Raw genomic sequence first — 17,369 nt, 5'->3', positions numbered from 1 at the left:
ATTGATTTTTGATTAATAAACTCTTTTAAATTTAGAAAAAAGTTTTCTTATTAACATAACTCTAGTAAAAAGTATATAAATGATGTTTTAGATTAATATCTATCCATTGTTCTAATTAATAAATGGTTGTTTCCATCAGGGTCTGACTAGCCAAAACTAGTAAACATGTTAGACATGTTGTACTATGAAAAACTTATTAAAAGTTAACAAAAAGTTTACATTACTCTGGAAAAAAGAGAAAATAACTCCGAAACCCTTTGAGGACCAACTAAAAATAGTCTAAAATGTGTAAAGAACACCTTTCATAAACCGCTTAAAAGGTGAACATTTTTAGACTTTCTCTAACATCTTTAGACCCTGTGCAACATTTTTTGACTTTCCAAATCATTTCCAAAATATTAGCACAAAGTCTTAGTATACAACAACAATTCAAGTTTTAATTTCAATCCTTATGCTTTTAATGCTTTTTGGAGTTAAAATTGTCGCCCCAGATCGGTTTTTTTCGAAAATATCCTGACGTTTTCACTTGACAAATACTTCTTTTATGTACGTAACCAGCTTTTAGATTGCTGCTTTTTCTTGACCAATCTAGACTACGAAACAGGGCTCAAAATTAAATTTGTTTCAATCACATATTAGTTCCAAACATTTTTATTATACAATTTATCATTCGGCACTTCTCTAGGATATTAACAACTTTACGACACACAAATAATCTGGACGTTTATCGTCCGTCTTTATTTATGCATCTGGAGATATTCCAAGTGGTGTATCATTAAGGTGAGAGGCGAGAATGTGTCGGATTTATTGGAGTTTAAAATTACAAATTTTGAAGTCGGGTTTCTCCGAGTTATTTGGCAATATTCCACTTTTCAGCGTGTGCTAAAATGTGTGTTATTTGCCGCTTTGCCTGAATTTATAATCGTTGAATGTTTTTATAGTACAAACAGGAGTTTGTTACTTGTTGACTGTAGAAAAGTTTACAGGTAAATACACACATATTATTGTTCAATAAATTAAGTTTGTTTATGCATTATAAGACAGAACATAACTTTACAAAGCATATATCGTCTGACGGCCTAAACATGAAAACTAATCAAATCCCTGTGGATCCCCGCAAATAAAGCAAGGTTAATCATGCAGGATGTGGAGTTAGTACATAATGAAACAATGTTCCTAATGGATTACAGATAAACGTATCCAAATCCCGTCAAATATCAGGTAAATTCCATGTCTAAAGGCTGATGGTTAAGCTGCTAGTGAACAGCAACTACTCTAGTTTTAAATGACAATCTAAAATCTTTTCACGTAGTTTCCGGCAAAGGGCCAAGATCATATTTTTACGTGGCGTATCAATTTACCGGACTGACCTGGGGGGAATTTCAAGTATCCGAAAACTTCGATTCCGGTTTATCAAAACCGGACTAAAGCCCGGAGCGTATGAATGTTAAACGAGTTTTACATGCGTTGCGCGGTTTCTCGAGTAAATCAATTCGGGTTTTATTGCATCGCGGACAACATAGATTCGGAATAATTGATATTTGAAAAGCTCCACCGTATTGCGGAACGACGCACAATGGAACCGAGTAAATAAATTTTACTGGTCGGCTAGATTTAAACGACTCGATAGCTAATCGAATGAGGAAAAGTCGCCTTTTGTGATTGTCGACAGTCGTTATTTACAAAACGGATCTCCTGATTGGCCTGCAATAATATTTTACAAGGTTTTGAATGTAAAAAATATTATATAGGTAATATAGAAGTAGCTGAATTTCTTATCAGTTTGGAAATGTAATAGAAGTTAGTATGGTTACTTATCATCCACGTAGGTATACAGCATTCCCAGGAAGCACATCATACAAACTGTACTGTGACCTTTAATTTGACGTTAATTATTATTAACAAAAAGTGTCTAATTTGAAAAATCTCTAAAGTCTGTCTCGTTTGAAAAATAATCTATTTTTGAAAATATTGAGAAATCGTTTTAATGGATTTTAATTACTATATCCCTCATCCATTGAAACTACAGTACAATTTTCACTTGCACTCCTAAGTGAAAATTGCAACCATATTGTTAAAGTTACTATGTACAAATTAAAACAAAATTTGATAATAAATATTTGATAAATGATAATAATAAAACAACAAAATTTGTATTTGAATGAAAAAATATTTCTGAAAACATTAACAAAAGTGTATTGACGTATTAACACAATAAGGTTGGAGTCGTACATTTGGAAAGAGTTTAGCAGCTTTTGTAAAATAACTATATTAACAAATTTATACAATCTGAAGAAAGTTGAACGTTTTGTGTACAAATTTTGAGAACCTCACTGTTAGAAGGACAGCTTCAAGACCGTAAGTAACAAGGTTAACTAACTCAATTTTGACTATCCCTGGTTCATAAGAAAGCTTTAAAACAGTTTTTAACTTCACACTTTGACAATCTCACGAATATTGAAAGATTTGAGCAACAGTTTTAACAATAAAAAAGCTTTAAGACAGTAGAAAGTTAATTTCGATAATCTGGTACAATACGAAAGCTTCAATTAGAGAGCAACAAAGCTTATTAACTCATTTTTGATTGTCCCCAGATTATAAGAAAGCTCCGACAGTAAGAAGGCTTCCAATATAAAATAAGAGTACAAAGTTTTGTTATTACATTTTGACAATCTTAAGTTAGTAAGGAACTTCAAGAGAGTAAAAATGCCTGTATTATCAAAATTTGTACAATCTGAAGCGAGTAGTCGCATAGTCAGGAAGAAAGCTTCAAGACAGTAAAAAGGCTTACTAACTCAATTTTGACTATCCCCAGGCAATAAGAAAGCTCCAAGATAGTAAGAAGGCTTTCAAAAATACATTTTAACAACATATATTCAGTAAGAAAGCTTCATGGCTCCAATAAAGCTGTTTGAAATTTAATATCTCGGAAACGTGAAAAGCTAGATATTTCAGTTTTGGCTCATTTTGTATTATTTTTCGAGCTCTTTCTAATGGCGGGGCAATAAAATTGATAGGAATTTAAGTAAAAGAGGAAGGACCCTTCAAAAAGTAAAAAAAATGCACATTTTCTCAAAACTGCAATATTGGCAATTTTTTATTTTGCTCCAGAAGGTTTCCATTGTATAACCATCGGCACATTTAGACCGAAAAAAACTTATATTAAATGAAATAATCCGAAAACAGCACTGAAAATGTTTTATTTGACAATCTAGAAAGTAAAAAAAGTGAAAAAAAAATGTAAATGATCGACTTATTCAAGATTGAACGAAAAAATGCTCCAAAAAAGTGATGAAAAAATTCTTTTTTCACTTTTTCACTTTTGCCCTCTAGTGGCCAAACGGGACCATTAACCTATCGACTTTTATACGTCAATGGAAAGCCCAATTCATTGGCTGTCCATCAACATATAAAAGTATATACAAAGTGTTACAAATACGCGTGCTATTTACGGTTTAGTGACAGGGTGTCCCAGAAACATTTTTCACTGGTTTAGGTCTAATTTGACCCTGGAAACTTAGGAGTGAATTTTAGGAGTTATTTGACAATAAAGACAGTTTTGATTGAATTTGACAGCTACTGCTATAACCTTCAATAACTGGGTTATTTCGACAACTACAGGGTGGTTCAATAAATCAATTTAAAGAATGATTTTTTTTAAAAAGTGACCTACAAATAGAGAATCAGACAAAGTTATAAGAATAAGGAGTATTCTTTCTTTCTTTCTATTCTTTCTGTCCTTTTTTAGAACTGATTTTTTGTATTACTTACGTTTTCTGCACCCACTTTTGGAACAAACCTTGTTTAACACGACAAAACACCAAATGATATGTGAAAATTGGTAAATATTTCAGAAACGAATACAGATAGGTGTATGACATTAATAAATACCCGTAATATGTCTAGAATTTGAGGTAGAATCCAAAATTGCAAAAATATACTGGGTGTCCCATTTAAAATAAGCAGTAGATGATATCGACTTCCGGTTAAATCGTTGCATGCATTTTTCTTATTTTTCCAACTAACCACAACCTGAATTGAAGGTTGAATTTTAGGTAAGGAATACTTACTTTTGACCAAATTCTACCTTTGACATTTTAAAGGCAATGGTCAAGCTTAACTTAAATTTGTCATCTTGATTAGACCACAACAGTCTCCAAAGACATTATTTTGATTAAAAATATGAAATATGACAAATGTTCAGTTATAATAATGAAGTAATTTTTGACCTGTCCAAATGCCCCCTAAAGTCTGGTTTACGAAAAGTTGTATTTAAGGTAAAAATGAGGCTATGTTCAACTACGGTCATAGTTTATATGTTTTATTTGTCAAATTTGAGTAAAATTTTACCAATTAAGTAAATTTGCCTTTCTGCTACGTTATTATAACCAAAAATGTTTGTTGGTAGGTTAGGTTAGTTATTGAGAATTAATAGAAATTACTGGGCATAACAAAACATTTTTTGACATTATTGGCATATTAGAAATTATGCTAATATGCCAAGGATACTCATTGTGAACGGTTTTTCTTGACAATGCGGGTACAGATGCGAGTTTGATGTAAAAAGAAACAAAATTAGAAACCATTCCTTAAGATCATCTCTGGCAAAAAATGTCGTAGAAGAAGAGCAATTGATGAAGATTGACGAGAACAAATCTCTTATGATATTCTTCATGATACACATTAAGTAAAATACTGACAATTCTGGTAATCTCTTCTTATTGTCCTTAGTTCTAAGAATCAATGAACAAAATTTATTTAGCGTTAAATATGTTCTACTTTTATTCACTTACTAGTTAATGCTTTCAGTTAAAAAGTCCTTAAAATCATCACAGTTTGGCTTACTGAACTTTAAATCCGTAGCGCGGTTTGATGGAATCGCCAATCAGCCACGTTAACATCGAACTGATAATCGCATTAAAAACTCTTTGATCTGTACGCCTAACGGTCATTTTAATTAAAACTAACGAAAGTGCCAATTGGACTAATACCGTCGAGGATTTAAGCCGAACCGGCCTCTAAACTAATGCAATGATAAATTCATCTGGCCGTTTAATTAAAATCCAATTCGGATTTCTGGTGCATTATTAATGAATGGTCCACCGCGATACCGCAACAAATTATAACCAGGTCGTTTCGCGTTTTGTTTTTGTTCAAATATTGGGTTAGGAAGTTTGGGCGAAACGGTCCCTCAAATTACAGATTTACCCAAACTCTAGAGTATTTGGATTCGGTCCCGGAATAGTTAAGTAGGTACAGGGATTTCCGAATAAAAGTAAACAAATCCTTTTATTTTGCTGCTTGCCAGTGAAGAAATAAAAAAATTATTAGGAATACTAGCGCATTGATTTTACCCGTTATTTCAAATATTAGTTAAACATTTTTAGATCTACATACTTGGTATAACATAAGTTGGCTAATGACGCAATCCTCCGCAATTTTTGGGGTTTTATCATCGACTGTATAAAGTTCAAAATGTTCGTACTGAACTGCTTTTTTACCTAATGCTTCAAGTATTTTTGGGTTTTAAAATTTCACCTGGCACTCGTGTTTTAATTACACGTTTTCTGGAGGCAGAAATTACGTCCTACGTGGCCGATATTATCCAAATCTCGATCGAAATGCACTCAAGGACTAAATAAAAGGTCAAATAGACAGGTGTGCAAGAAGCAATCTCCTTTATAGATTGGTTATCGCGTATCTTAAATAGATTCAATGCGAACGCCTTGCAGAAAAATTACTTTTACCTAGAAGCGGATTGGCATTATTACCATATGGGACATTCTCAGGTTGTGGTTTCAGTTTAAGTGAGGTTTAGTACGGAAAATTGTATTGGAATGACCCAACTTTAGGCTAGGACACCAAACTGGTTATTGGTTAAATCGATAATGATTTGTTGCGACAAAAGATCAGAGCAGCACACCCTGAAATAACATTCGATTATAAAATGCCGGGCAATTGATATTTCCGCAGCCGATTATGTCAGTCATTCGATCATTTTAATCGTTTTTCTGTCGGATTTCGTATCGAGGTCCTGATCCAATCAAATTTGTCCTAGTTTCTAATTATCATTAATTATGCCAGTAGTTGCAATGCTTTTGTGTGTTTTAATCTCGTTGGCTAAATAATGCAAAATGTCCTTGTCTTGTCAATTATGTAGGATTCCGCTGAATTTAATGCCACTAATAAACGGACAGAGAAACTGGGAACACTTTACCGAATTTCAGAAGAAGCAAGTATTCATGGTTCCTATTTTACCTCTTCTGTTATTTTTATTCTTTCTGTGTTCTCGTTTTTTTGTGGAATTATAAACACTCTGTATGATATATTATCATTATAAATTTATTTTTCTTTTTGTTTATTTTTAGATCTACTGTTCTTTAACCGATTATTCTACCGCTATTAAATACTGCCAACACTGATCAACACCATAATTACAAAGATGTAATCAATTGCCATCATCAGACCTAACTGGAAACTTTACTCTGTCACTAACTCTTCATTTTGAAAAAGGAATGAAAGTTTGATAAGGGAATTGAGGAATTCCTCTACACAAACATGGGTGAATTAGCAACCGTTGACGGCAATTACGGTTCCCCAATAGCAAATACGACTAAACCGTAATCTTAAATCATCCAAATGAAAGCAAACCTGCCCGCCGCACATGACGAGGGTCCGCGGCATTAATAACTCACGATACCATCTTACTTCCGACCGTCAGTTATGAAACAATAAACAACTTTCCAAAACTGGGGACCGTGTGAGTTTTCGGTTTACCGTGGAGTAAGTTTCAATTAAACTTGCCACGATTCGGACGTTTTAATCCTATGAACGGGAGCGAACGACAAATTACCCCTTTTCGCAGTCATACACAAGTGGACCGCACTAATCAAGTCATAGCAATCGTACACAGGAGGAAATTAAACATTGAGTTGCTAGAAGGTAAATGACCTCCAATGTGGTGGTAAAGAGTAAGAGAATACAAATATCAGGGCAAAACCATTAATGAAAATAATGATAGCTTCCAAGAAGTACGATTCAGATTGGAACAGGCCAGAAGTACATCTGGAAGAATTAAAATGCTATCCAGATCCAAACCTTCTTGATGAGTTACTATTTCAATAATTTACGAACCCGGTGCGGGTTGCACAATTCGGGACGACTACATTATGTGGCACGAGACGGAGTATTTCGCCTGTCTTCTACCGTCTGCCTTACTAACGGATGTCGAGCGTTATTTATACCAAATTGGTTCAGTGATGAAATCTATCGTTCGTTGCTTGTTTTCATATTCCTGCATAGCAACGGAGATGACTTGTCACCCGCGAAAAATAGGTAAGATGCACTACGTGCATTCTGCTCGCAACCTTGCGTCGTGCATTTATTATTTTACCATCCTCGAATATTTTCATATTTTAAGTCAATCCATTATACAGGAAAAAATCCAAGGAAAGAGATCCATAGGAAGGAGACAAAAATCATGGCTGACCTTAGAAAGTGGCAATGCAGTAACAACTAACTTTGAAAACCTATTTACTAGTTAACACTACCCTACTTCAGTAAGACTGGTTCTATCAAAACAAGACCATGTTTCATTCTTTAGAAATGATTCTTTTCCATATCCAATTGCAGTTAACCATTTAGTTTATCTGCTCCTGTTGTGGCTTCTTAATAGGTTAAAAGTAGTTTTTTAGTTTTTGAGGTTCGGTCACTTCTAGTTTGGGTTACTCTTGACGTCTCTTCTTTTTCTCGATTGTCTTGTGCAAGGGCTGTCTAGGTTTATGGTCTAATACTTCATTCACAAAATCTTATCCTCTTGTTCTAATTTAAAGTCTTCCTCCTTCCTAGATTTTGTGGTCAATTTGCTGGCTACACACCAAATTTTAGGGCCGTTACCCTCAAAAGTATGACTGAAATTGTGTTTCATTGCATTTTAATTGATAATCCTTCTTTTTGATGATATTTATCACAGTTTGAGTAAAGTAGAGGTTGTTCATGGAAAAGTGCATTACGTCCCTGGATTTTAAGGTTAATTTACTGTCTACACAACAAATTTCAGGGCCGTGACTCCCAATTTTCGAAAATACTGACAGAAATTGGGTTTCATTGCATTTTAACTGACATTCTTTTATTTCTTGATGGTAATGGTCACGGTTTCCGTAAAGTAAGGTTTGTTTATAGAAAAAGTACAGTACGTCTATGGATTATAAGGTCAATTTACTGGTTACAGAGCAAATTCAATGCCGTAACCACCAGATTTCGAAAATACAGACTGAAATGGCCTTTCATTACATTTCTGACTTTACTTCATTTATAAAAGGATTTACCATAGTTTGAGTGAAGGAAAGATTGTTTAAGAAAAAAGTGCATAACGTCCCTGGATTTCAAGGTTAATTTGCTGCCTACACAACAAATTTCAGGGCCGTAAGTCCCAGTTTTCGAAAATACTAACTGAAATTGGATTTCATTGCATTTTAACTGACTTTCTTTTATTTTTTAATGGTAATGGTCACGGTTTCCGTAAAGTAAGGTTTGTTTATAGAAAAAGTACAGTACGTCTATGGATTATAAGGTCAATTTACTGGTTCCAGAGCAAATTCAGTGTCGTAAACCCCAGATTTCGAAAATACTGACTGAAATGGCGTTTCATTGCCTTTCTGACTTTATTTTCAAAAGTATTAGATATAGTTTAGGGAGCATTAGAAAAAATTTGGTATGTAAAACAGAGATTTTTTTTTCAAAATTGTAGAGGTTTAACTGCAAATATCTCGAAAACTATAAAAGATATCGAAAAACTTAGTAGGAAAATTAATCAGTTATTTTGTATAGAATGGTCATGTCGGTAAAATACATAGTTTTTGAAATCTAATTAAACATCCGAAAAATGAGATTTTCAAAACCTTTCCTCCCCTCTGGCTTAAGGGCTACTGTTGATATGTTCACCTTCTAACTAGTCTAAACAAAGTTACAAAGCCAAAAATTGGGTTCCAAACATTTCCCTCAATACTTTTTCTTGAGCATTTGTTGCCTGTACTATCTTCTTTTATCACTAAATCCATTTCGGGAAAATACTAACAAAAATTTTTATTTTCCTCTTTAAATTTGAAATAAAATAAAATGAAAATTAACTGCGCTACTATTTCTGTAACATGCTCTCCTTTAAATTCACCAAATACAAAAACTACTTTAGTGACTTTTTGCAACACAATTATAAACACTATTCCGAACAATGAAACCATCAAAACCTACAACATTGTTGTTAAAACTCAAACGAGTGTACGCTTGCCTTAATATTTGTAGTGGGATTGTTCATGTTAGTTCAGTCAGTTAACCGAGAAAAAAGCTATCAAATTTTCGCCAATTCGTTGGTGGAAAAGCGACGAAAATTAATCCCAGAGAGGAAAAAAGTCCTATTAAAATCCGTAAACGAGTTCTCTTCAAGCCGTTGTTTCATCACAAACAATGAACATCGACTTTTATCTCCCACTTCAAAGTCGGATTTTATTGTCTGTATTTTTTTAATAAAACTGGGATTTTGTTTATTTTTCAGTTTCAATTCCGCAGTGGAAACGCGATTTATTTAAGCGCTACGCAGCAGAGAAACAATGGTCAAACGCTAATATGATCGACGTAACCGGTCACATTCAAAATAAATAACCATCGGACAGTTCGGACCTATTATATGGAGCATTAGCATGATTGGACAAAGCTAGGACAACAAACAAGTAATAAACGATTAAATAACCCCGTCCAATTAACGGATGGTTTGGCCTATAACTCAACCATTTGGTAAACGAACGTTTACTCGACATGTTTGTTTGGTTTCTAGGATTACATCGGCTACCGCAAATAACACCAAAATACTAGGTTAGCCACAGTATAAAATTATTGGGCAGATTCACAATTTAGTAATTTCAGTGTGTGATTCTGGTAAAATTACTTTACAGCAAGATTTTCGTGTTCTTAAAGAAAGTTTTACTTTACCAAAGAGAAAAGGTGTTGAACCTTATCAGTTTGCTGTTACTTCCTGAAGCTATCATTTACTAGACAGAACTTTCTAAATTATTACCTTTTATATCTCTAAACCTATATAGCCCAATGCTTTTAAAAAGAGATGTTTAAGTAATTTGATTAAATCCTCATTTGACATCGTTTTTAATGATTTTCTTTTTTTTTGTGCTTAATTTAGTTTTTTTTGCTTATTTGCTGCTATTTTTTGTATGGTTTTATTTTATATAGGTTAATTTAAAATTGTAATAGCTATATTGAGGCTTCTGAGAGACAAAAACATACCAATTATCTCATCAATCAATTTACAAGTTTAAACTGACAAATAATGTCCAAATGCTTTTGAAGTAGTCTAAAAAATGTAAAAACATTCCAAAACACTATAGAAGCTCCAAAATGCCTTGCGCTTACAAAACAGCCTAGACGCTTCCAAAAGCTTTTAGAGCAGTTTAACATTTTCCAAAAGTTTCTAGAACTGTCTACAAGGTTTCAAATACCTTAAAAGCAGTCCAGAAAACTGTTCAAACACTTTCTAAATGCTCCTCAGCAGTCGAAAGCTTTCAAAAGCTTTTCTCCTCTCTTCTTCTTCTCAGCCCGTATTTATCCACTTCTGGATGTAGGCCTCTTCCAAATCCCTCCACGCCTTTCTATTTCTAGCAGTCCGGGTCCAATTCCTTCCTGCAACATTCTGGATATCGTCTCTCCATCGTCTCTGGGACCTACCAATGCTCCGTTTGGTCTCTCTTGGGCGCCAAACTAGTATCCTATGTGCCCACCTGTGGTGGTCCTGCCTTGCCATATGACCATCCCATCTCCATTTCAGTTGTGCCACAAGCCTTAGAACATCTGTCACTTTAGTTCTTTTACGAATTTCCTCGTTACGGATTCTATACCTTAGAGTGATTCCTATCATAGCCCTCTCCATTGCTCGTTAGGTGGTTTGCAGTTTATTGGCAAATTTGCGGATAATTGCCATTGTCTTTAGTCCATATGTGAGAACCGGCATCACGCAGGCATCAAACACTCTCCTTTTCAAATTTATAGGAAATTCACTAGATTTAAGGATAAATCCTAGTCTGCCAAAGGCTGCCTATTCTTCTTGTGATTTCAGAAGATTGATTTTCTTTGCCAAGTTGACTTTTGTGTCCTAAGTAAACATATTCCGAGGCAACCTTCAGGGGTTGGTCGTTAACGGTCACCTGGATGTCTTCTGTACTCATGATCTTTGTTTTGTTCAAGTTCATTTCTGAGAGAGCGATGCTCGATGAAGCTTCCGAAGCATGTTTTTCATCTCTTCACCTGTGCTGGCAACGACCACCATATCGTCGGCAAATCGTAAATGATTTAGACGCACACCACCGATATTAATCCCGTTCTCTAACCAGTCAAGCTTTTTGAAGACATTCTCCTGGGCAATGGTAAAAAGTTTTGATCTGATGGTGTCTCCTTGCTTACCAGAGAATATTGGAAATTTCCTGGGTGGATATGGACTATGCATAAGGACAGAGAAATAATTCCAACAATACAGAGAAGGAAATTGGAATCTTTAGGACCTGCCGTGAGTGGAGAGAAACATTGAATATTACAATCCATTATACAGGAAAAAATCCAAGGAAAGAGATCCATAGGAAGGAGACAAAATTCATGGCTGACCTTAGTTAGTTTTGATCTGATGGTGTCTCCTTGCTTTACTCCTCTTTTGATTGGAATACTGTCGGTTTTGGAACACTGTCGGTTTTTCTAAAAGCTTTTAGAACATTCTAAAGGCTTCCAAATAATAATGAACTAGTCTAGAAGCTCTCAAAAAATTTCAGGGCCGTCTAAAAGCTTCCGTATGCTTCTAAAGAAGTTTAAAAGCTTCCCTAAGTTTTCAGATGCTTTAAATGCCAAAACCTTCAATGATTTTTAAACTCCCCTGAAACCTTCCAAATGCTCCTAAAGTAGTCTAAAAAGATTTCAAAACAGTACAGAAACTCCAAAATGCTTTTGAAGCAGTCGGAAGCCTTTCAAAACAATCTAGAAGCTTCTAGAAGCCAAAAGATTCCAAATGCTCTTCAACTAGTCTAGAAGTTCCAAAAAGATTTAAAAACCGTCTAAAGCTTCCAAAAAATTCTAGAACAGTCTAAGAAGTTTCCAAATACCTAGCATTCCTAAACCTTCAATATGCTCTTTAAACTGTACAAAAACCTCCCAAATACTCCTCAAGTAGTTTAAAAAGGTTATAAAACACAACGGGAACTCCAAAATGCTTCCCAAGCTGTCGAAAGCCTTCCAACAGTCTAAAAATTTCAAATGCTCTTCAACTAGTCTAGAAGCTCTCAAAAGATATCAAAACAGTCTAGAAGCTTCCAAAAAATTCTAGAACCGTATACAAATGCGTAGTAATTTAGTTCTTAGTAAATAGTAAAAATAAGGTTGTTTGGTTTTCAGCGTTGACTACTAACACCCACCAGTTACTATTACTAGATTCCATGTAAAATTTAGCACTCCATTTAAATTTTTTAATTCGGATATTGTATCGATATATTGACAAAATTTAAATTCAGAGGATTAATTCGCGAATATCCCTAAAATATACGTTTTCCCCACAACCCTTGCAATGGATATTTCAGAATGATAAACCAGGCACATCCGCAAGTCGACCCGAATAGACAATTTCATGACAATTCATTCGAATTTTTTATATAAATGTAAATTCAACCCTTCCAACTTGGATACGACGTTGCTTGTACAATATTCATTAAAAAAAGGAAAAGACGCACATGGTGCGGAAGAAAAACAATCGATTTTCGGGTCCGATTAATGTAATATGTAATCAAATCCGCGCGAAAAGGTGTAAATATTGTGTGCGGCCAGCACAAAAGGGCCTGCCCACGTGTGCGGATTTAATTATAAGTCCCGGACCTTTGTGAAGTGACGATGCGGCTTTAATATGCCATGCCGTATTATATTTTTAATCTACCCCGGCAAACACGTGGGAAACTATTCGCGACGCAACGGTCTTAATTATGCCGCTACGACGCCCACCACTTTCACCCATCTTCAATTATTTTATATTCGGTTATAATGTAGAAACACCCAGACATCTAGCTAGAAGCAATTCATAACTACAAAATGTAGATAAAGTTGATTATCATTTGGATATAGTATTTGATAAGTAATGGTAGAACGATTAACAAACCTTAGGTATGCTGATGATACAGCGATAATAGCTGATAGTCCAGAAGCCCTGCAGCTTTTGTTAAACCAACTTCCAAATCTTTGGAATATTAAAAGCCCCAGAACCAATTACAGACTTGGTTTGCTTTTGTCACTAATAACTGAAACAAGGTGATGGTGAGCATGTCAAAAATATGTTCCATTAACCTATATACAGTGTGACCCATTTAGAATGGAAACACCCCTAAAAAATTTTAGGATATTAACCGATTTCAATGATTTTTTTTTTAAATAATTAGGAATGAAATGTCTATTACGGGAGAAAATTTTAAATATTTATTTCAGTTTTCAGGTCATATTACGATACTTTTTCTTGATAGAAAATGGAGAATTTTTATTAGCGATTTTTTTATTGAAAAAATTACTACGCCACTGGATCTATAGTGTTTTCAAATAGCTGTGACCAAAATTTCATAAAAATCCATTCATTAATAACAAAGTTATGACAAATTAAAATTCAAAAATCCTCTAAGCTAACGGTCACAAAAGAACACCCTGCATCAACTGTTGCCATAGAAATGGTGTTATTATTTACTTGTTTATTATTAATTATTAATTGATTAATTTAATAAAAAAAAAATAAAAAAAAAATAAATAAAAAAAAAATTAATTAAAAAAAAAATTAAAAAAAAAAAAAAATTAAAAATTATTTTTTTAATTTTGGTCACAGCTATTTGAAAGCACTATAGATCCAGTATCCGTAGTAATTTTTTCAATAAAAAAATCGCTAATAAAAATTCTCCATTTTCTATCAAAAAAAAGTATCGTAATATGACCTGAAAACTGAAATAAATATTTAAAATTTTCTCCCGTAATAGACATTTCATTCCTAATTATTTCAAAAAAAAAATCATTGAAATCGGTTAATAACTTAAAATGTTATAGGGGTGTTTCCATTCTAAATGGGTCACACTGTATATCTATTGGGTGTAAATATCTCAAAAGCACTAGGAGCAATAATAGAAAAAAACTACTCTTGACAAAACCGTAGGTATCTAAAACTCAGACTTTAGGTTGGTAGGTTTTGCGAAGTGTACATTCAGTCAGTGGACTTTGAAGGTTTAGCGTCATTAATAGAATAGAATCCCTTAAGATGTGGATTTTTGAAGATATCTTAGATGAAGCATGTCACGAAATTAGACACAAACGAGAAGACGCTAAAACAAGCACAGTGCAAAAAAGTGCGTGGAAGTAAATATGAGCTCTTAAAATTAAGAAAGGAAGATAGAGGCATGGATAGGAAGAAGCATTCTTGGTTAAAGTACATTATAGACTAAATTGATGTTCATGCCCTGTTTCAAAGTGCCTAGGATCGTTGGATCTTCGCCGGAGAGGAAGTTCGAGGAAGAATATTATCTAATGAATACTTCTTCTGCTATACATAAAGCTTATTGATAAGCTATCAACGTCTTCAGAGGGTTTCTTGCTATTTCTCCTGATCAGATATGTAAATTATTTGCTGTGACGGTAGTACTTCCAAGCTAATATTTGACTCTCTCTGAAACACATCTTCTGCTTCTAATGTTTTCCTTGTGAAGTGCTCACTCATTTTTGCTGATCATTACTGTTTTTTCTCGCATTGCCAAAGGATTTGAGAAATATTCGTCTCACTGTGGTTGATAGTGTATCCTTAACGTCTTCCTAGCTCTTCCAATATCGACAAGTCTACGTTTTGTTGTTGGAGTTATATGCTTCTTTCTCCAAATTTTATTCAATTTGTTCATGGCAATTTTGGCAAGAACTATTCTCCTTTTAATCTCTATCTTTTTTTTGGCAATTTACTTTCGTTGTCTTCCTATTCTTTCAATAAGTTTCCTGTTCGTTTATTGCTATGAGTGTGGTGTCATCGGCGTAGCGTAGGTTATTCACTCTTCTAGAGGTAATATTTATACTTCCTTTCCATCCCTCCAAGACATTCCAAATAATGTAATGCTGAAGGAAGAGTTTGTGGTCCAATATAACCACTACAGTACTATTTGCGTATAAGCGCTTGAGCAAACAGAACCAAGTGATGAGGGTTTCCAATGTCAAAAGGAGTTTTCCAGAGTTTTTGCTAATTAACGTTGTCAAAAGCCTTGCTGTAATCGAGTAAACACAGATAAGTTGGTTTCCCGAATTATCTTGCTTTTTAGTGATTTGTTCATTGGTTCTTTCAACATTGGTTCTTTTGTTCATTTGCCACTGACGAAGCCAGCGTGTTCTTCTGGAAGCTGCCTTTCCAGAAAATATGTACAGATTTTTAACATGACTTTGCTAAAATGTGTTATAATGCAATAGATCTATAGTTATTACATTTTTGAAATGATCCTTTCTTATGATTCTTCTCCGTTTTCGTCTTTGCGAAAGGCATAAGGCTTGTTTTACTTATTGCTCCTCCTGGAATGGCGAAGACCAGCTGTCCTTCCTCCTCTTGGGAGGCCTTCTGTGGTTCTCATTTCTGGAAATGTGCTCGTTTCAGTAGCGTCCTTCTAACCACGTCCTGCATTCTTTCCTAATTTCGTTGCTCCTTCTTTGATCCCTAGCTATGTTTCCTGTGATCATTCTTAGTTTTGCATTCTTATATAATGGGATGTTACATATTTTCCATAAAACATTAACAAACATTTGTGTTGTTTTCGCCTTTGCTTTTATTAATTGTTAGGTAGCAAATGGCTTGCTCCCTCCAAATATCATTTTTACGCTCCACATCCCAAATGGAAGAAAACTTCCTCAGTTTTTCGTCATAATGTTCGTTAGAGATTCTCACAGTACTGCAGTAATTACTTTGCCATTTCCTTTTTATATTTTCCAAGTTTTTGTCATGAATTATCTGGTGATTTCTTTAATTATTTGGATAAAATTTCGTCCTTTCCTGATGTAGATACTCCATCTTCTGTTCTTCACTCTGACTTTGTTACTACAGCTTTAATAAGCAATTACAATGTTTTCCCTATTTGCTCTCAATTGTGTTCTTTTCAAATTATAACCTACCCTACACTAATATACCAAAATCCATCTTGAACCTAAATTAATACAACAAAAACCGTTTTTCCTCGAAAAAGAATGATGGAAAAGCAAACAGATGGGCCTCGCGACAAAAAACATTGTGATATATTTGGGGATTGTTCCAGGAGCTAATGAAGCGTGCAGGACTGATCTGAATTGCAAATTCCGGATGTTTGGAGAGCGCGACGAGGTGCTTCGCACCTAAGAAGAAGGATAAGGAGGACTGTATTATGGAGATTTCCTGTCGAAAGGGGAGGATAAACAGGCTCGTTTTAGTTTAGTTTTGCGGTCGGCGAGATGGAGTTGATGGAAAGCTCTTAATAGCTTGGATAACCTGGTAAAAGTTAGTTTATTGTTACCGTTAATTAATTTGCCTGGAAAGACCAGTTAAAAGAACGATTTTGTTAAACGAATGAGTATTTGCAGTCCAATTTGGATGAGATGTGTAACTCCCTGGATTGTTTGTTATTCCATATTTTTGCTAGTTTTTTAAGTTAGTCCTGTTTCTCCCTTACAAGCTTCTAGACTTATCAACTACAATTTTATTCTTACATAATACATTAACTTATTATTTTGCTAGAGATGTTCTCTTACAGGGTTTTCCCACGTGCGTTATAATAGATGTAACAAAAACCCAGAAGCTTATCTTGACCAGGAAAACAAACTATCAAACACTGAAAGTAGTGGATATTTCAAACAGCATTTCAACAACATAGAAGAGGACCACTCGTAACAAAAATCAACAAATTACCCATTCGACATGCTCGCATCATCGAGGACCGTCATTAACGTCCGTACCTACCTCGAAGCCCTATTTACACTGGACGTTAAGTACGCAAACTGTGTAATTTGGCCCTCACTGTTGACTAACCGTATCCACTTCAGCATGCAAAACCTTCAAATAATTGATTACTTTCCGAAATGTCGTTAGTTGATACTCTAATCCCTTAAGGGTTTAAAACACCAGAATTTTTCTTGCGTTAACTTTTAGTATTACGATATCCAGGAAGAGTGCAAGCGGAAACTTTATATACATGTGCATATTTTATGGAACACGTGCCCGGTCTAATGAAACATGACTCCCTTCATGTCTGAATCTGCATAACTTCTGTCATGTTCGATTTTTCCTGTTCCGTGCACCGCTCCGGCTGCTGTAC

General features: G+C 34.5%; 1 long non-coding RNA gene across 1 annotated transcript; it reads left to right on the top strand.

Moving 5' to 3' along the window:
• The first annotated feature begins 2,250 nt into the window (after positions 1–2,250).
• On the top strand, positions 2,251–10,154 carry LOC145740159 (uncharacterized). The gene is made up of 2 exons (XR_014181361.1): positions 2,251–2,358; positions 9,551–10,154. It is a non-coding gene; the product is annotated as an uncharacterized LOC145740159 (long non-coding RNA).
• Positions 10,155–17,369: the final 7,215 nt, after the last annotated feature.

The sequence above is a fragment of the Ips typographus genome, linkage group LG1 (genome assembly GCF_016097725.1).
Source record: "Ips typographus isolate SLU linkage group LG1, UJ_Ityp_2.0, whole genome shotgun sequence".
Lineage (NCBI taxonomy): Eukaryota > Metazoa > Arthropoda > Insecta > Coleoptera > Curculionidae > Ips > Ips typographus.
Note: the sequence above shows the minus strand (reverse complement) of the source record. Positions and strands in the feature narration are given on the sequence as shown.